This window comes from Schistocerca nitens, chromosome 8, assembly GCF_023898315.1.
Source record: "Schistocerca nitens isolate TAMUIC-IGC-003100 chromosome 8, iqSchNite1.1, whole genome shotgun sequence".
NCBI classification, from domain to species: domain Eukaryota; kingdom Metazoa; phylum Arthropoda; class Insecta; order Orthoptera; family Acrididae; genus Schistocerca; species Schistocerca nitens.
In genome coordinates, this window is record NC_064621.1 from 472836258 (window position 1) to 472853766 (window position 17509).

Genomic DNA, 17509 nt, shown 5'->3' on the forward strand with positions numbered 1-17509 from the left:
GTGCACCAGAAGGTGACGGCCATGATTTGACTGAAAATTCTAAGAATTTTCGATCTTATGTTAAATCAGTAAATGGTACTTAGCCATCTATCCAGACTCCCTGTGCCCATACTGGTACTGAAAAGGAGGACGAAACATAAAAGGCCGAAATAATAAACGTCTTTTTCCAAAACTATTTGATAGAGGAAGAACGCACTGTAGTGCCTTCTTAAGTTGTCGTCCGAAAGACAAAATGCCTGATATCTGTATAAGCTACCATGGGACAGAAAAACAAATGAAATCAGTCAACAGGGAAGACCACTAGACCTGACGGGATACTATTATGATTTTACGTACAGTATGCAAAAGAACTTGCCCCTTTTCTGGCAGCAGTGTGCCATAGGTCTTCAAAGGAGCGAAGTGTACTCGAAGACTGGAAAACTCGCAGGACATTCCTGTTTTCACGAAGCATCGTCGAACGGACGCACAAAACTATAATCTCTGACGTCGTTCATTTGCAGAATTTTTGGAAATATTTTGTGCTCGCGTTTTATAATATTTTGGAGGCCGATAATCTCCTCTGTAGAAACCAACATGGGTACCGAAAACAACGATCGTCTGGAACCAAGACAGCTCTGTTCGTCCACCCAGGAAGCAGTAGATACAGGCACCAAGGTAGGTCCTGTGTTCCTTGACTTCCAAGGCATTCGATACAGTTTCGCACTGCCGCCTAGTGAAGGAAATACGGGAATATCAGACCAACTGTGTGGCTGGGTTGAAGAGTCTCTAGCAAACAGCACACAGCATGACATTTCGAACCACAAAAGTAACTTGGGGAGCGCCCCACGGGAGCGTTATAGCACCATCGCTTTTCACAATGTATATAAATGACCTGGTAAATACTGTGAGATGTTCCATAAGGCTTTCCGCAGACGATGCTGTTGCATACAGAGAAGTAGCAACGCTAGAAAATTGTAGCGAAGTGCAGGAAGTCCTGTAGAGGACTGACACTTGGTGTAGGGAGTAACAATTGACCCTCACAAGGGAACCTCCCCATCGCACCCCCCTCAGATTTAGTTATAAGTTGGCACAGTGGATAGGCCTTGAAAAACTGCACACAGATCAATTGAGAAAACAGGAAGAAGTTGTGTGGAACTGTGAAAAAATAAGCAAAATATACAAACTGAGTAGTTCAAGGGAAGATAGGCAACATTAAGGACATTGGGATCACAGGAGCTCAGTGGTCTCGTGGTAACGTGAGCAGCTGCGAAACGAAAGGTCCTTGGTTCAAATCTTCCATCGAGTGAAAAGTTTAATTTTTTATTTTCAGTTTATGTGACAAACTCTTATGTTTTCATCACTTTTTTGGGAGCAATTATCACATCCACAAACTAAATCGGGCAAGGCAGAAGAATCTTTTTACCCATTTGCCAAGTGTACAAGTTACTTGGGTTGACAACATATTCCTGTCACGTGACACACACATGCAGTCACCAGTGTCGTATAGAATGTATCAGATGTGTTTTCCTGTGGAGGAATCGGTTGAGCTATGACCTTGCGATCAAATGTTTTCTGTTCCCATTGGAGAGGCACGTCCTTTCGTCTACTAATCGCACGGTTTTGCGGTGCGGTCGCAAAACACAGACACTAAACTTATTATAGTGAACAGAGATGTCAATGAACGGACAGATAATAACTATGCAAAAATAACAGCTGCTCACTATGCAAAAATAAAGAAAGTAAAATTTTCAGTCGAGGGAAGACTTGAACCAAGGACATCTCGTTCCGCAGCTGCTCACTTAGCCACGAGACCACGGCTCTCCTGCATTCCCATTGTCCTTAATGTTGCCTATCCTGCCTTGAACTACTCAGTTTGTATATTTTGCTTATTTTTTCACAGTTCCACACAACTTCTTCCTGTTTTCTCAATTGATCTGTGTTCAGTTTATCAAGGCCTAACCACTGTGCCAACTTATAAATAAATCTGAGGGGGGTGCGATGGGGAGGTTCCCTTTTCAGTATAAATAAATGTAACTTATGCGAATTCGTAGACTAAAAGACCTGTTATTGTGTTATTACGCGATTTCAGAACAATCATTGGAGTTAATTACTTCCCTAAAATATCTAGGAATATTCAAACGATGATGATCATGTTTGGTTTATGGGGAACTCAACTGCGCGGTCCTCATCGCTCGTACAAAGTGCCAACTGTTACACAGTCCACTCTAGCCCCTGCCACATATGATGATAATGAAATGATGAGGACAACACAAACACGCAGTCTCCGGGCAGAGAAAATCCCCGACCCGGCCAGGAATCGAACCCGGCCCTCGTGATCCAGAGGCAGAAACGCTGGCCACTAGACCACGAGCTGCGGACACATTCATACGGAATGCGACTTGAAGTGGAATGATTGCATAAGATTAATTGCGGGTAAGGCAGATACCAGACTGAGATTCAGGAAATGTAATCCGTCATCAGAGGAAGTAGCTTACAAAACAACCGTTTCACCAATACTTGAATTTGCTCGTCAGCGCGGGATCCGTACCACAAACTGCTGGCAGAGGAAATGTAGAAGATCCACAGAAGAGCACCGGGTTCATTTAGTAACCACGAAAGCCTCACAGAGATGATTAACGAACTCCTGTGACAGACGCAATAAGAGTGGCGTTCTGCAACGCGGTACGGTTTGTTATTAAAGTAGCGAGAGCGTACGTTCCTAGAAGAGTCAACAAATACTTTACTTCCCCCTACGTACATTTCTTGAAAAGATCATGTAGATAAAATTAGAAAGATTCGAGTCCACAAGGAGGCTTACCGGAAAACGTTCTTCTCGCGAACTATTCGCGACTGAAAAAGGAAACGAGAGAAGTGAGAGTGACACACGAAGTACACTCCGCCAGACACCGCAAGTGGCTTCTGGAATACAGATGTAGTTGTAGAAACTACACTACTGGCCATTAAAATTGCTACACCAAGAAGAAATGCAGATGATAAACGGGTATTCAAAAATGGTTCAAATGGCTCTGAGCACTATGGGAGCACTGCTGAGGTCATAAGTCCCCTAGAACTTAGAATTACTTAAAACTAACTAACCTAAGGACATTACACACATCCATGCCCGAGGCAGGATTCGAACCTGCGATCGTAGCGGTTCCAGACTGTAGCACCTAGAACCGTTCGGCCACTCCGACCGGCCGGGTATTCATTGGACAAATATATTGTACTATAGTTCAATTCTTTTATCTTGGCGGCTCGCGCATGCCCGCCTAGACGCGGGAGATTGCTGCGTTGCCAGTTGCACACGACGCACGCGCCAAGTGAAGCAGCGCCATAGTATAGCATAATTCGCAAGCTTACGTTTAGGGGGGAGCGCGCAGTTCATGAAGTAAAGCCACCACGGCCGCATTAACCCTTTCGCTGCTACAAAGACGTGCTCCCTGCATTCCGCGCTGTGGGCGATTTTGTCACTGCACTGCTCGCCTGTGCAGACACATTGTGTTCCGACTGCTTTGACACTCTTTTATCATTCGATTCCACAAAAACTATTTGGCCCAAAAGTTTGATTTTTACCTATCTTCTTGACTGATACCTTCCCCCCATAAATGACTTAATTTTGTTTCGATGTTCAACGCAGTTATTATGCAGCAATAAATATAGTAAACCATTGCACGAAATTTTGAAGAGTTTGCAGAGGTAAAGTCCATAGAGTATACTTTCCGGATGGTCGATTTTAGTTGCCACAATGTTGAGAATGAAATGTGGACAAGATACCTATGTATTTCATTTAATTTAAGTACCACATAAGTGTCGTATGTAATATTCAGAAATATTCCACCTTTTGCGACTGTAACAAAAGTTTTACTTACACTGGGCACGTTTGGCTTTATTTTAAAGCACTTCAATCAATCAAAAGGAAGTAGACAAAATACATTAAACAAAACTGTGGACTTACAAAAACATTAGGACTTGAATATACCGTCTGTCAGTGAAGTGCTCAGAGCTATGTCAAATATAATTTTGTGTGTGGCACACACAAACAGCATTTATTTGCTAAAACACTGATGAGCCAACACAAACGTTGAATATTGTGCTACCGCAGCACAACTACGAAAGGTGATTTGGCAATGGAGGACACAAAATACAGTCCTCTTATGATGCTTCAAAAGAGAGAAACGCATCTGGTCTAAATAAGTCACTTATTACAGTTGCAGAAGAGGGATATATTTCAATACCATTGGTAAAACTGCGAGTGTGGAACAAAAACAAGAAATAGAACATGAATACCATTGCGTATGTGCCATACATTTCACCGATGGAAGTGCTTCAAAATAAAGCCAAACGTGCCCTGTGTAAATAAAACTTTTATTAAATTCGCGAAAGACGGAATATTTCTCAATATTACATACGACACCTATGTGGTACTTAAATTAAATGAGATATTGTTATACAGTAAATATTATATGAAATTTAGGTATCTTGTCCACATTTCATTCTCAACATTGTGGCAACTAAAATCGACCATACGGAAAGTATACGCTATGGACTTCAAAATTTCGTGCAATGGTTTACTACATTTAATGCTGCACATCAAAACAAAATTAAGTCATTTATGGGGGGGAAGGTATCAGTCAAGAAGACGTGTAAAAATCAAATTTTTTGGCCAAATAGTTTTTGTGAAATCGAATGATAAGTGTGTCAAAGCAGTGGGAACACCATGTGTCTGCACAGGCGAGAAGTGCAGTGATGACAAAATCGCGCACAGCGCGGAATGCGGGAGCACGGGTCTGCAGCAGCGAAAAAGTTAATGAAGAGGCAAAGCACTAGAAATTTCATTCAAACGAATAAAATTCGTGAAGTAAGGCACTCCAATATTGTTTTTAAATAAAGAAAATATTAAGCACTGCACAAGGTTTGAACTCGGCAGCCGAACTCCTTAACCGTTCCGCTACATCGGCTCATCGAATAGTGTGACTCCATTAGGACTCTAACACCTCACGGAACTACTTATAAACACTGTTGGTATGACTATGAATTACTCACGCTTCGTCGAAGTACAATAGGAAATAAACAATTACCGCTGTTCTTTATTGCGAAAAAGCAGTTCGTGAGATTGAAACAAACACCTTTCCTTGCTATCGCCTGAATTAGGAGTCTTATTTCTTGTTTGGTTTAATTAATTAATAGAATATGAAGCAATTGGTATAAAGAATGCTTTTTCCAAACTTTCTATAAAAGAAAGTCTGCTATCAAGACATTGCTTTTGTTCTATTACTTTATTTATGACTGAACGTTTCTAAAACTGAAGACACTCGTCTGTGCTCTGCACTGCAGTCGAGATCTGGCAACGTCGTTCTCTGTTCATTGGCTGACTGTGTTTTGTGACGTCAGATGCGCAGAACGAACCTAAACTCGGCCGCCAAGATATATGACGCGCACTTTAGAACTGACATGTGATTACATTTTCACGCAATTTGGATGCATAGATCCTGAGAAATCAGAACCCAGAACAACCACCTCTGGCCGTAATAACGGCCTTGATACGCCTGGGCATTGAGTCAAACAGAGCTTGGATGGCATGTACAGGTACAGCTGCCCATGCAACTTCAGCACGATACCACAGTTCATCAACAGTTGTGACTGGTGCATTGTGACGAGCCAGTTGCTCGGCCACCATTGACCAGACGGTTTCAGTTGGTGAGAGATCTGGAGAATGTGCTGGCCAGAGCAGCAGTCGAACACTTTCTGTATCCAGGAAGGCCCGTACAGGACCAGCAACATGTATTCGTGCATTATCCTGCTGAATGTAGGGTTTCGCAGGGATCGAATGATGGGTAGAGCCACCGGTCGTAACACACCTGAAATGTAACGTCCACTGTTCAAAGTGCCGTCAATGCGAACAAGAGGTTGTAAGAGGTCCGAGCAGATGTAATTTCGATGTATTGCTCATGCGCTGACTGCGATATGCAAGGTATAAGAAAATCTCTGACCAGAGAGCAGTGTTGACTGCAGTAGGAACTGTGTAGCTGTAGCAGTAAGTTGTTGCTAGTCTGGAGTCTGCTCTGGTCTGGTATGGTGTATCGTGTTGGCTGACCCGGTCGCGGTGCAGCGATGTCGGAGCCTGAGTATTATTGTATAAGGTAAAAAGCAGCCTCGCGCATATGTAGTAATGTTATCTCAAGTCGCATGTAAATGTTTTAAAACTCTCTTAATAATAATCTTCCTCATAAAAAGTAACTTTTAACAACCATTCATTTCAATTTAAAGAATTTACTAATTTCTCCCATCCATGATCATCCCGATTATTGCAATAGAAAAATCAGTTGCTTCCTTTCATAAATGACAGATAGGTCGGCCAGCATTGCACAAAGCTGTGCTGGAAAAATTTACTGTAAGAGCAGATATATCCGGCGACTTCATTGAGGTAAGAATTTTTCCTTTTTTTATTCAGAATGATCTTTCAGGGCCATGACGCAGCACTGCTGTCGTCCAAAATTTACCAGGTTAAATTCACAGTGAATTATTGAAAAGTCATAAGTGAGCGACAATTTAATTGAGAGGTTAGTTGCATTGTTTTATTACCAGGTTACTGAATTCATTTTTTATTGGGACGTTACACTGAATGTGAACGACATAATTATAATTTTTACTGTTGAGAGGTTTAGGAATTTTTCTGTTTTGAGGTTACGCTAAATGTGAATGTATTTTGTTTGAGCTTAGATTAAATCAGAAAGAATTTTGTGGACAGGTTACACTGAATGACGATATGTATTTATATTAATGATTTTAAATTATTGTGGGGAGGTTACACTTGGCGACAACCGGCCAGGATAGTATTTTTTTTTGTGGATTTCTGAAAAGTAGTCATATATCTGCTCTTATTTACTTAAATGTAGTTTGCATCTGGTGCAACTCATTTACTAATTTGTCACTTTTTCTTTCACAGATCATCGGCAATGTATTGCTCCTTGTTGTAATTGTGTTTGTTCTATTTCGCTTCGTCTTTGTTTCATTTTGTGCTTAATTTTTATTTGTGAGAAAATGCCGCGAAAAACTGTTAACAGTACATCGCGATGTGCAATGAGTGAAACACACGGCTCGAATAATTTGACCGATAATACTTGCGACACTCAGTGTTATAGCGATAATCCTCCAATTACAGACAATCAGTGCGTACCGATCACTAGTAATGATTTTAATGCTAATGATGAGCAAACAAATTCAATTGTGTCGTCTGTTAATTTAACGACAATTGATGACGGGGCACGTTCCGTTACAATGAACACTTTGACACACCTGACTTGCAAAATTTACACAGTGAACAGATAAATGATTCTAACGAAGGTGAACAATATACACAAAACACGTCAGATTTATTTGATTCCGATGTAGTGACCAACAGTGCACATCCGATTGGCAAACCTTTTCAAGAATCACAGAATGACCAAATGGTTACCGGTACACAAAACGTGACAAATGCACATACACCATCCCACAGCACAGAGAACACAGCAGCTAATTTTGGCATGGATCGAGTTACGGCATCATTGATACAACTACTTAATGAAAATTTCAAACAGCAGAGTGAAATAATAGACAACTATTTCAAACAACTCAGTGAAACACTAGACAACAATTACAAACAACTTAATGAATCTTACAAAGAACGTAATGAAACCTCAAACAACAACTTAATGAAAAACTAGACAGCAATTCCAAACAGTCGAATGATAAGCAAGATAACAATTTCAAACAACTTAATGAACAGAACAATCAACTTAGTGAACAGATTACAGCCGTTGCCGCGCAATGTCATGATACTAAAGACCAATTACGTGAGGAGATTAAGGCTTGTACTAGGAGCAGTAGTGAAGAAATTAGATCTGTGGCTCAAGAATTAAGTAATACACATGTAGCCACAAAGAAATTACTTACTGATGAAAGTAGTGCAATTACTGAACAATGTTCTGAAAACGCAACACAGTTACGCGACGAGTTTAAATTAATATCAGCAGAAGTTTCACACACGCTGGAAGTGAAAGTCGATAAGAAATTTGGACAACAGAACAGCCAAATTGACGATCGTTTTAAAGTGACAGGAATGAAAAATGTTTCAGTCACCAACACGTCACAGCATACGCCACATTCCGAATATTTCTCGCACTCGCACAGCCAGTATAACTTAGGTAATTTACAGAGACTACGTGACTTAGAATCCGAAGAGACACAGACAAATAGATTGTCATATAATCCTGAACCTGTCACACGTTCAGAGACGATAATTTTGATTACAAGCACTTTCTATCCGTTGGGAAATTTAAGAATGACAGAACACAGATTCACCTTTTGATTGGATACGACAATTTATTTTTGTACTTTCACCAGCTTGGCCTGTAACGCAGAAACTAGCACTGGACTGGATACAACAATTTGTTTTTGAATTTTCACCGGCATTGCCTGTAACACAGAAACCAAAATTTATTTGCAGCGCGTAAGAGACCTCAGGGGATTCATTACGCTTCGATGAATATGTGCCGTAGCGTGCACAGGGCCCCAAGCCGTAGTAGTGCTATTTCGTCTTTAGTTTTCTGCACTGCTGCCTACTCTTTTACTATCCTTTATATCTATCAAAACAGCTCTTCAACTATCGATCTATCTAGGATTAAGGATGAGTAAAGAAAACCTGATACGACAAGTTTTACCTGAAAGTGACAGTTATTATACGCTCCAGAAATGACAACCACGAGAACTTTGATACCAGACAAAAGTTTAGTTATCAGTATCGTCAAAATTATCAGCAATAGGAAACGAATTTTGGTAACAATAGAGGTTTTTCCCCACAACAACAACAAAACCAGCCGGTTAGCATACCTAACCAACAATGTAATGTGCAAGGTCAACCAAGCTTTAATGTTTCGCCGCCTACACGTATAGCGTCGGCTCCGCCAAATAGTAACGCACAGCAACAAGGAAATCACTACGTACAGAAAACACACCATTTCAACTCATATCGCAACGCGCCGTATAGAAATGACTATCATGACAGACGTAAAGGTAATGAGCACAATTTTCAGCGTACATTTAATAACAGTCGGTCTTACCAGCAACAAAATCATCCGCAACAACAGATTATCATGAATGAACCAGACAGTAGATATCATCCCGAACGTAATACGTCAGGACGAAATAACAGAACAGTACAAGTAGTCGAAATGCCACAGCATCCTCCCGCAAATAATAGCACGTCAGATAGAATTTGACTAGATACAGTACAGGTTGCATCTTCCAGCAACGCAAGCAATACTTTTGACACACAGAATCTTGTTCACGAAAATGTTATTACTTTGGACGACATCCGAGACACTCTTTTGCAGGAAAAACCAGTTATTCAAAAAACCATTTCACACCCTGTCATTGAAGTAAAGATTGGATCATCCAAATTTTCAGCAGTAATCAATTCTGGATCACATATGTCAGTTATAAATGAGGAAACTTTCAACAGATGTAACAAAAAGAATACCCATCCTACGTTACCACTAGGCAAAACTAAAGTAAAAGGAGCAGTATCTGGTAAAAGAGTATATGTAAAATTACAGACACACTTATCGTTTTGTATTGCAGGTCATACGTTTTACTCAAATTTTTGGATTGTTCCCTTATTGACAACAGACGTTATTTTAGGTACGAAGTTTTTGGTACAACACGACGCAATTATTGACTTTCAAAATTCCTATTTAATGTTAAAGGATGAAAATGTACAACTGGCATTAGAATTTCAGCACTCTTTTATCTGCAGAAGAACAAACAATTAATCGGACAGAGGTCATTTCTGCATTACGTAACATAGACTGTCATTCCACATTGTTCACAGATACGTATGTTCACAACTACAATACACCAGACGAAGCTGACTATGACGTAATGCGAATGATTTCTGATAAAGCAAAACAAAGCAGTGCAAACACAGACGACGAACGCACGCAACTGCGCAAAATTCTTTTACAGCAAGCTCCAGTTTTTGACAACGTCCCTGGTACTATGTCCGGTTTTATGTATGAATTTCAAGTTAAACAGCACGACACATTTAAAGCGAAACATTATCCCATTCCGTATATTCACAGAGAACAAGTTAAGAAAGAATTGCAAGCTATGCTTGACCAAGGAATTATTGAACCGGCAGTTAGTCCGTACATAAACCCGCTCCATATTGTTAAGAAAAAGGATGGTTCACTTCGCCTCGTACTTGATTCGCGTCACATCAATGACATTATTATTAATGAAACAGATCGCCCTCAAACACTAGAAGAACTTCTACAGAAATTTCATGGTACTGCTATTTATTCCACATTAGATTTGAAATCGGGATTTTGGCAAATTCAGCTCCATCCGAACTGCGGAAAGTACACAGCTTTTCTCTGTTTTGGTGACTGTTATCAATTTTGCAAATTACCGTTCGGTTTAACTATTTCTTCAGCAGCGTTTATTCGCGGTTTAAATACTATACTTCCTACAGAATTAAAAAGCAGAATCACAACGTATGTAGACGACATTCTTATTGCAGAAGCTAACTGGTCTGAAAACAATCTGATTCTTGAACAACTGTTGCAAACTTTTCGTGCTCAAGGACTCACAGTTAATCTTAGCAAATCGCACTTTGGCAAAACTTCTATAAAATTTCTTGGACATGTAAGTTCAGCAGAAGGCATTGCGCCTGACACGGAAAAACTTCAAGCTTTACGTGACATTACTGTACCTACGACGAAGAAACAACTACGCAGCTTTTTGGGTTTAATTAACTTTTTTCGTAAATTTATTCATTACTCTGCTTTAGACACCCCTAGAGTATGTCAATTGACGGGTAAAAACACTATTTGGTCCTGGGATAGCCAAGAGCAGTCTGAATTTGTCAATCTGAAACAAGCTTTGTTGAATGCACCACTTTTATCACATCCAGATATCTTACTAGAAATTTTTCCATTGCCACCGACAGTTCTAACACCGCTTTAGGCGTATACATTTTTCAGGAAATTGAAGAAGATGGTTCTACAGTAATTAAAAACATCGCCTTTGCGAGTCGCATTCTGTCACCTGCTGAACGCAATTATTCTGTCACAGAACTTGAAACATTATGTGTTGTCTGGGCATTTACGAGATTCAGGCATTTTCTTTACGGAAGAACTACGACCGTTTACACAGATCATAGAGCTATACAGTTTTTACTTTCCGCAAAGTTTACACATGACAGATTAAGCAGATGGAAACCTTATTTACAGGAATTTAATTTTACAATTGTTCACATTCCCGGTACACAAAATATTGTAGCAGACGCACTATCCCGTTCTCTCAGCAACAATCAGCAAGACATCGCAACCAACTTCCGCCAAGCAAATTTTAGCGTCATGTATATTCAACAAGTTGCATCTGAAAATTTTATTTCGTCATCATTACGAGACATAGCACAAGAGCAGAGTAAAGACAACGTGTGGAAAGAAATTAAACACTTTTGGCAAGATAGGAATAAAGTTACCATTAGAAACCATTACACTGTACGCAATAACATTCTGTTTCGCCGCTCTCACCCTGACAGCAACAACTGGTTACTATGCATTCCTGACGAACTGGTTAACAAATTAATTTGGTATACTCATTTAAGTTACGCACATTATGGAGCCAGAAAATGTTTTCTTATACTGAGATAGAACTGTTATTTTGCCAACATGGAGAAACGTATACGACGAGTTTTAGCGTCATGTAAAATCTGCCAGAAAGCTAAGTCAGACACGACTTCGCATATTCCTCCGTTACATCCCATTGTACCTGTTAAATTGAGACACATGGCCGCTGTAGACATTTTTGGTCCGATTCCCAGATCTAATAGAGGTTTTTGCTACATCTTTGTCGCTGTTGAACTCACTTCAAAATTTGTTACCTTCACTCCGTTACGCAAAGCTACTGCTAAATCTGTTTCGAAAGCACTTGTAAAACATTTTCTATTTCATGTAGGGCATGTACTGAAAGTAATTTCCGACAATGGACCACAGTTTCGATCTGCTATATGGACACATATGTTACGAACAAGAAACATTTCTCCGATCTATATATATATCCAAGTATCACGCTTCTTCGAACCCTTGTGAACGACTAATGAAAGAAATTGGTAAACTATGTAGAATATACTGCTATAGAAAACATATTGATTGGGATACACAGATACTGTCATTCCAGGATGTAATTAACTCCATACCAAATGAATCTACTATGTTATTTCCGACAGTTATACTGAAAAATGTTGAACCACCTAACAAAATTAAAGAATTAGTATCCTTTCCTACATCTCGTCGACTACGACACCATGAAATAATTGACATTGCGCTGAACAACATCAAACGTGCCGCAGAGCGCCGGAGAAGACAGCAGAAACAGGTTTGTACTCGCCGTGACTTTCACATTGGACAGTAGATATTAGTACGCACACATTATTTATCCAACAGAGGAAAGAGTAGATGCAGTAAATTTGAGCTTCTATATGCAGGTCCATACAGAATTCGCAGCATTCCTCACCCCAATGTAGTACACGTCGAAACTTTGAGAAACAGAAAAAGTAAAGGCAACCACCATGTCTCCAATATTAAACCCTTTATTGAATGAACATACTTTATGATTTGTCGCACTGTAATGCCATTTGCAGATATTTATATGAACACTTACTGATGATTATAGTATTTTTTCCTGGCAAGTGCCCGGCAAGGTAAGGTTAGCAGGTCGCTTTTCTTGTCGTTACACATCAGACCGTGCACATTTTTCCAGATAAACTTACATATTTTATGACCACTTATGCAATTCTATGTGACTACTTACTGATGATTATCGTATTTTTTCTTGGCAAGTGCCCGGCAAGATAAGGGTAGCAGGTCGCGTTTCTTGTCGTTATATAACACACCGTGCACATTTTTCATTTTTCGTGTATGTATGATTGTTTTCCTGTTTTGTTTGTATGCACTACGAAATCTTTAAGATATAACAAACACCAGTTGACTTTAACATTTTTCCTTATGATATCTCAATATCTTGACTATTCTACACTTTTGGCTACTGCATTATGAGACTGTGTGTACATTTTTGCACCTAAACTGTCTATGTTTTTGACATAATACGTTTTCTGTCATGCCATACTGTGTGCTTAATTATATCACTAGAAACAAGTTTTTATTTAATGAGTATATGATTTAAATGCAAGATATTAATCCTTATTCATCATTTTCAGAAAGCAATAACGTGTAAAAGAAATAACTTAAACAAACCACAGTGGATTACTATGAAATGGGAATTTCACCTTCGGAATGAACGAAAGAAAATGGAATACCTTGTGATGAAGAGTAAATGGATCAGAATTAACAAGCATTAACAAGAATATACTAAACACATCGTATGATAGCAGTCTTAACTAATTTTTTTTTCTTTCAGAATACGAGGCGGCGATTGATGCGGGCTGTCAGACAGAACTACACATCTTAGTTTTAGTGATGAAATATGCTAGAAATAAGAAACTCTATACTATGAATAGTTGTATGAAGTAAATGGTAATATGAATAATGAAGTGTCTTTTTTGCAAATGATAATGAATGATGATGAATAGTTATATGAAGAATATGCTAATATGAATAATGAGGTTTTTCTTTGCAGCTGATGGTAGTGATGAAGTTATAGTAATATGAATAATGAAGTTTTTCTTTGTTGATGAGGATAATGATGAAGTTTTTATATTTACTGTTAGTTAAGAGATGCTATGTAGTTATTTAAGTATTTGTTGCAGTTCGTTTTGACAGTATGTCTTATATCGCGTGGTATAATGACTGAATGTTTTGGAAAGGACAGCTAGAGTACATACATATTGAGTACACGTTTCATTACCTGTTAATTCGAAGTTCACTACTTTTCAGCATAATATGCGATTCTTCTTTCAGCTGAATAATCCATTTTGTATTTTTTCCAGGAGAAGCTATTCATGAAATTAATGTGCTATAAGCAGTTAGTTATTAAACCTATTCTAGTACTTGCATTTTTTTACCCATTTGTGTGTGTCATTCATGAATATGATCACATATACTCTACTTGTTTCATAACCTTGCTACAGCTGACTCATGACGAATGACGTTATTAATGGTTATTTGTAGCAATAAGTCAAAAGCAAATATTTTCATGCCCCAGCAATTAATTATCGATCCCAAAGATATGCATTGCTTGCACAAAAAAAAAGTATTACCAGGCCCAAATAATGCTACTAGTTTAAGAGATATTTATAGTACTAAATACAATGCAGATTTGTCAGATGTATTGAATCCATTATACCTATGTATTATTGGACCATGGACCTTGAGTAATAGTTGCAGTGTGTTGCATTTTGGATGTGTCCTATGTCACTTGAATGATGAGTTCTGAGTAATGCTGAATGATATTTTGTAATAATGCATAAATGCTATGCCAACAATTTCTGTAAATATTATTTTTGTTATCCTCTATAAATGCTATGCCAATAATTAACTCTCATTTTTAATGATGACTTCTGAATAATACTGAATAATGTTTTATAAAAGTATATGAATACTTTGTAACTGGCCAATGAATGCCACTGTGTTTTTTATATTTTTAAATTTGTCTTATATCACTTACATGATATCATATATGAATACCAGTAGCTTAATGCTACACTCATTAACTCCTGTTTTGAATTATGACTTCTGAATAATGTATAAAAATGGTTTGTAACTGGCCAATGAGTGCCAATATTTAGTGTAATCAGATGACTTATGAATAATGTTCTGTAATACTCCATACATAGTACAGAAATGTTTAGTAACTAGGCACTGACTGCCAACAATTACTCAAATTGGTTGATAGACTAGTGTAATTCTCTATGATGACTAGCATAAGACATAATGTCCTTCACCTTCTGACCTAATTACCAGAAATTACCGCTATATCCATTTGTCCTGTCTATCCTCATGATCATGGATATTTGGTTTTTGCACTAATTCTACGTTGGTGTACCTTACAAGAATGTGGTGTTGACACATCATGCTGTCCACCACCTTGAACGATGGAGATGTTATTATGGTCCCACTGTTTGGTTTACCTAATGTACTACCAAAATGATAACATTGAATATTAATACGACATTTCAGTGTCTTGGCTACACTGATTAATACTTCAGGGAAGAGAACTTCAGATTGTCTCACTTGGTGTTGTGCTTCTGTAGAAAGATATGGAATTTCACTGCAGCTACGTGCAACCTAATGTGCTACAAACATGATGCAATCCTTCCCTTTCCTTTCCTAGTTCTTATAAAATGGTATATATATATATATATATATATATATATATATATATATATATATATATATACACAGTGCGTGTGCACTTTATGTCATTTATTAATATGTTTTGTACTCAATACGTATCCTAGTTCTTGTAAAATGGTAAAAAATATATACAATGCGTGTGCACTTTATGTCATTTATTAATATGTTTTGTACTCATTGCGTATCCTAGTTCTTGTAAAATGGTAAAAAATATATACAGTGCGTGTGCACTTTATGTCATTTATTAATATGTTTTGTACTCATTGCGTATCCTAGTTCTTGTAAAATGGTAAAAAATATATACAGTGCGTGTGCACTTTATGTCATTTGTTAATGTGATTTGTACTCATTGCGTATACATTTTGTCATTGCTTGATATGTTCTGTACTCAGTGCATGTGCACTCTATTTCATTTCATGTTCTGCACTTTATATACATATATATATATATATACTCTGTGACTGTAAACTTAGTTAATTAAGTAGATTTTAGAAAAATTTGTTGCTCATGGCAAGTCCAATTGACTCACCATCGCTGCCAAATTTTTGCCCCCCCCCCCCCCCCCCCCAGTGGAGGGTTATGTAAGAGGTCTGAGCAGATGTAATTTCGATGTATTGCTCATGCGCTGACTGGGATATGCAAGGTATAAGAAAATCTCTGACCAGAGAGCAGTGTTGACTGCAGTAGGAACTATGTAGCTGTAGCAGTAAGTTGTTGCTAGTCTGGAGTCTGCTCTGGTCTGGTATGGTGTATCGTGTTGGCTGACCCGGTCGCAGTGCAGTGACGTCGGAGCCTGAGTATTATTGTATAAGGTAAAAAGCAGCCTCGCGCATATGTAGTAATGTTATCTCAAGTCGCATGTAAATGTTTTAAAACTCTCTTAATAATAATCTTCCTCATAAAAAGTAACTTTTAACAACCATTCATTTCAATTTAAAGAATTTACTAATTTCTCCCATCCATGATCATCCCGATTATTGCAGTAAAAAAAACAGTTGCTTCCTTTCATAAATGACAGATACGTCGGCCAGCATTGCACAGAGCTGTGCCGGAAAAATTTATTGTAAGAGCAGATATGTCCGACGACTTCATTGAGGTATGAATTTTTCCTTTTTTTATTCAGAATGATCTTTCAGGGCCATGACGCAGCACTGCTGTCGTCCAAAATTTACCAGGTTAAATTCACAGTGAATTATTGAAAAGTCATAAGTGAGCGACAATTTAATTGAGAGGTTAGTTGCATTGTTTTATTACCAGGTTACTGAATTCATTTTTTATTGGGACGTTACACTGAATGTGAACGACATAATTATAATTTTTACTGTTGAGAGGTTTAGGAATTTTTCTGTTTTGAGGTTACGCTAAATGTGAATGAATTTTGAGCTTAGATTAAATCAGAAAGAATTTTGTGGGCAGGTTACACTGAATGACGATATGTATTTATATTAATGATTTTAAATTATTGTGGGGAGGTTACAAGGTGACCGAGACGTGTAACCAATGGCACCCCATACCATCACGCCAGGTGATACACCAGTACGGCTATGACGAATACACGCTTCAAATGTGCGTTCACCGCGATGTCGCCAAACACGGATGCGACCATCATGATGCTGTAAGCAGAACCTGGATTCATCCGAAAAAATGACGGTTTGCCATTCGTCACCCAGGTTCGTCGTTAAGTACACCATCGCAGGCGCTTCTGTCTGTGATGCAGCTTCAAGGGTAACCGCAGCCAAGGTCTCCGAGCTGATAGTCCATGCTGCTGCAAACGTCGTCGAACTGTTCGTGCAGATGTTTGTTGTCTTGCAAACGTCCCCATCTGTTGACACAGGGATCGAGACGTGGCTGCACGATCCGCTACAGCCATGTGGATAAGACGCCGGTCATCTCGACTGCTAGTGATACGAGGCCTTTGGGATCCAGCACGGCGTTCCGTATTACCCTCCTGAACCCACCGATTCCATATTCTGCTAACAGTCATTGGATCTCAACCAATGCGAGCAGCAATGTCGCGATACGGTAAACCGCAATCGCGATAGGCTACAATCCGACCTTTATCAAAGTCGAAAACGTGATGGTACGCATTTCTCCTCCTTACACGAGGCATCACAACAACGTTTCGCCAGGCAATGCCGGTCAAATGCTGTTTGTGTATGAGAAATCGGTTG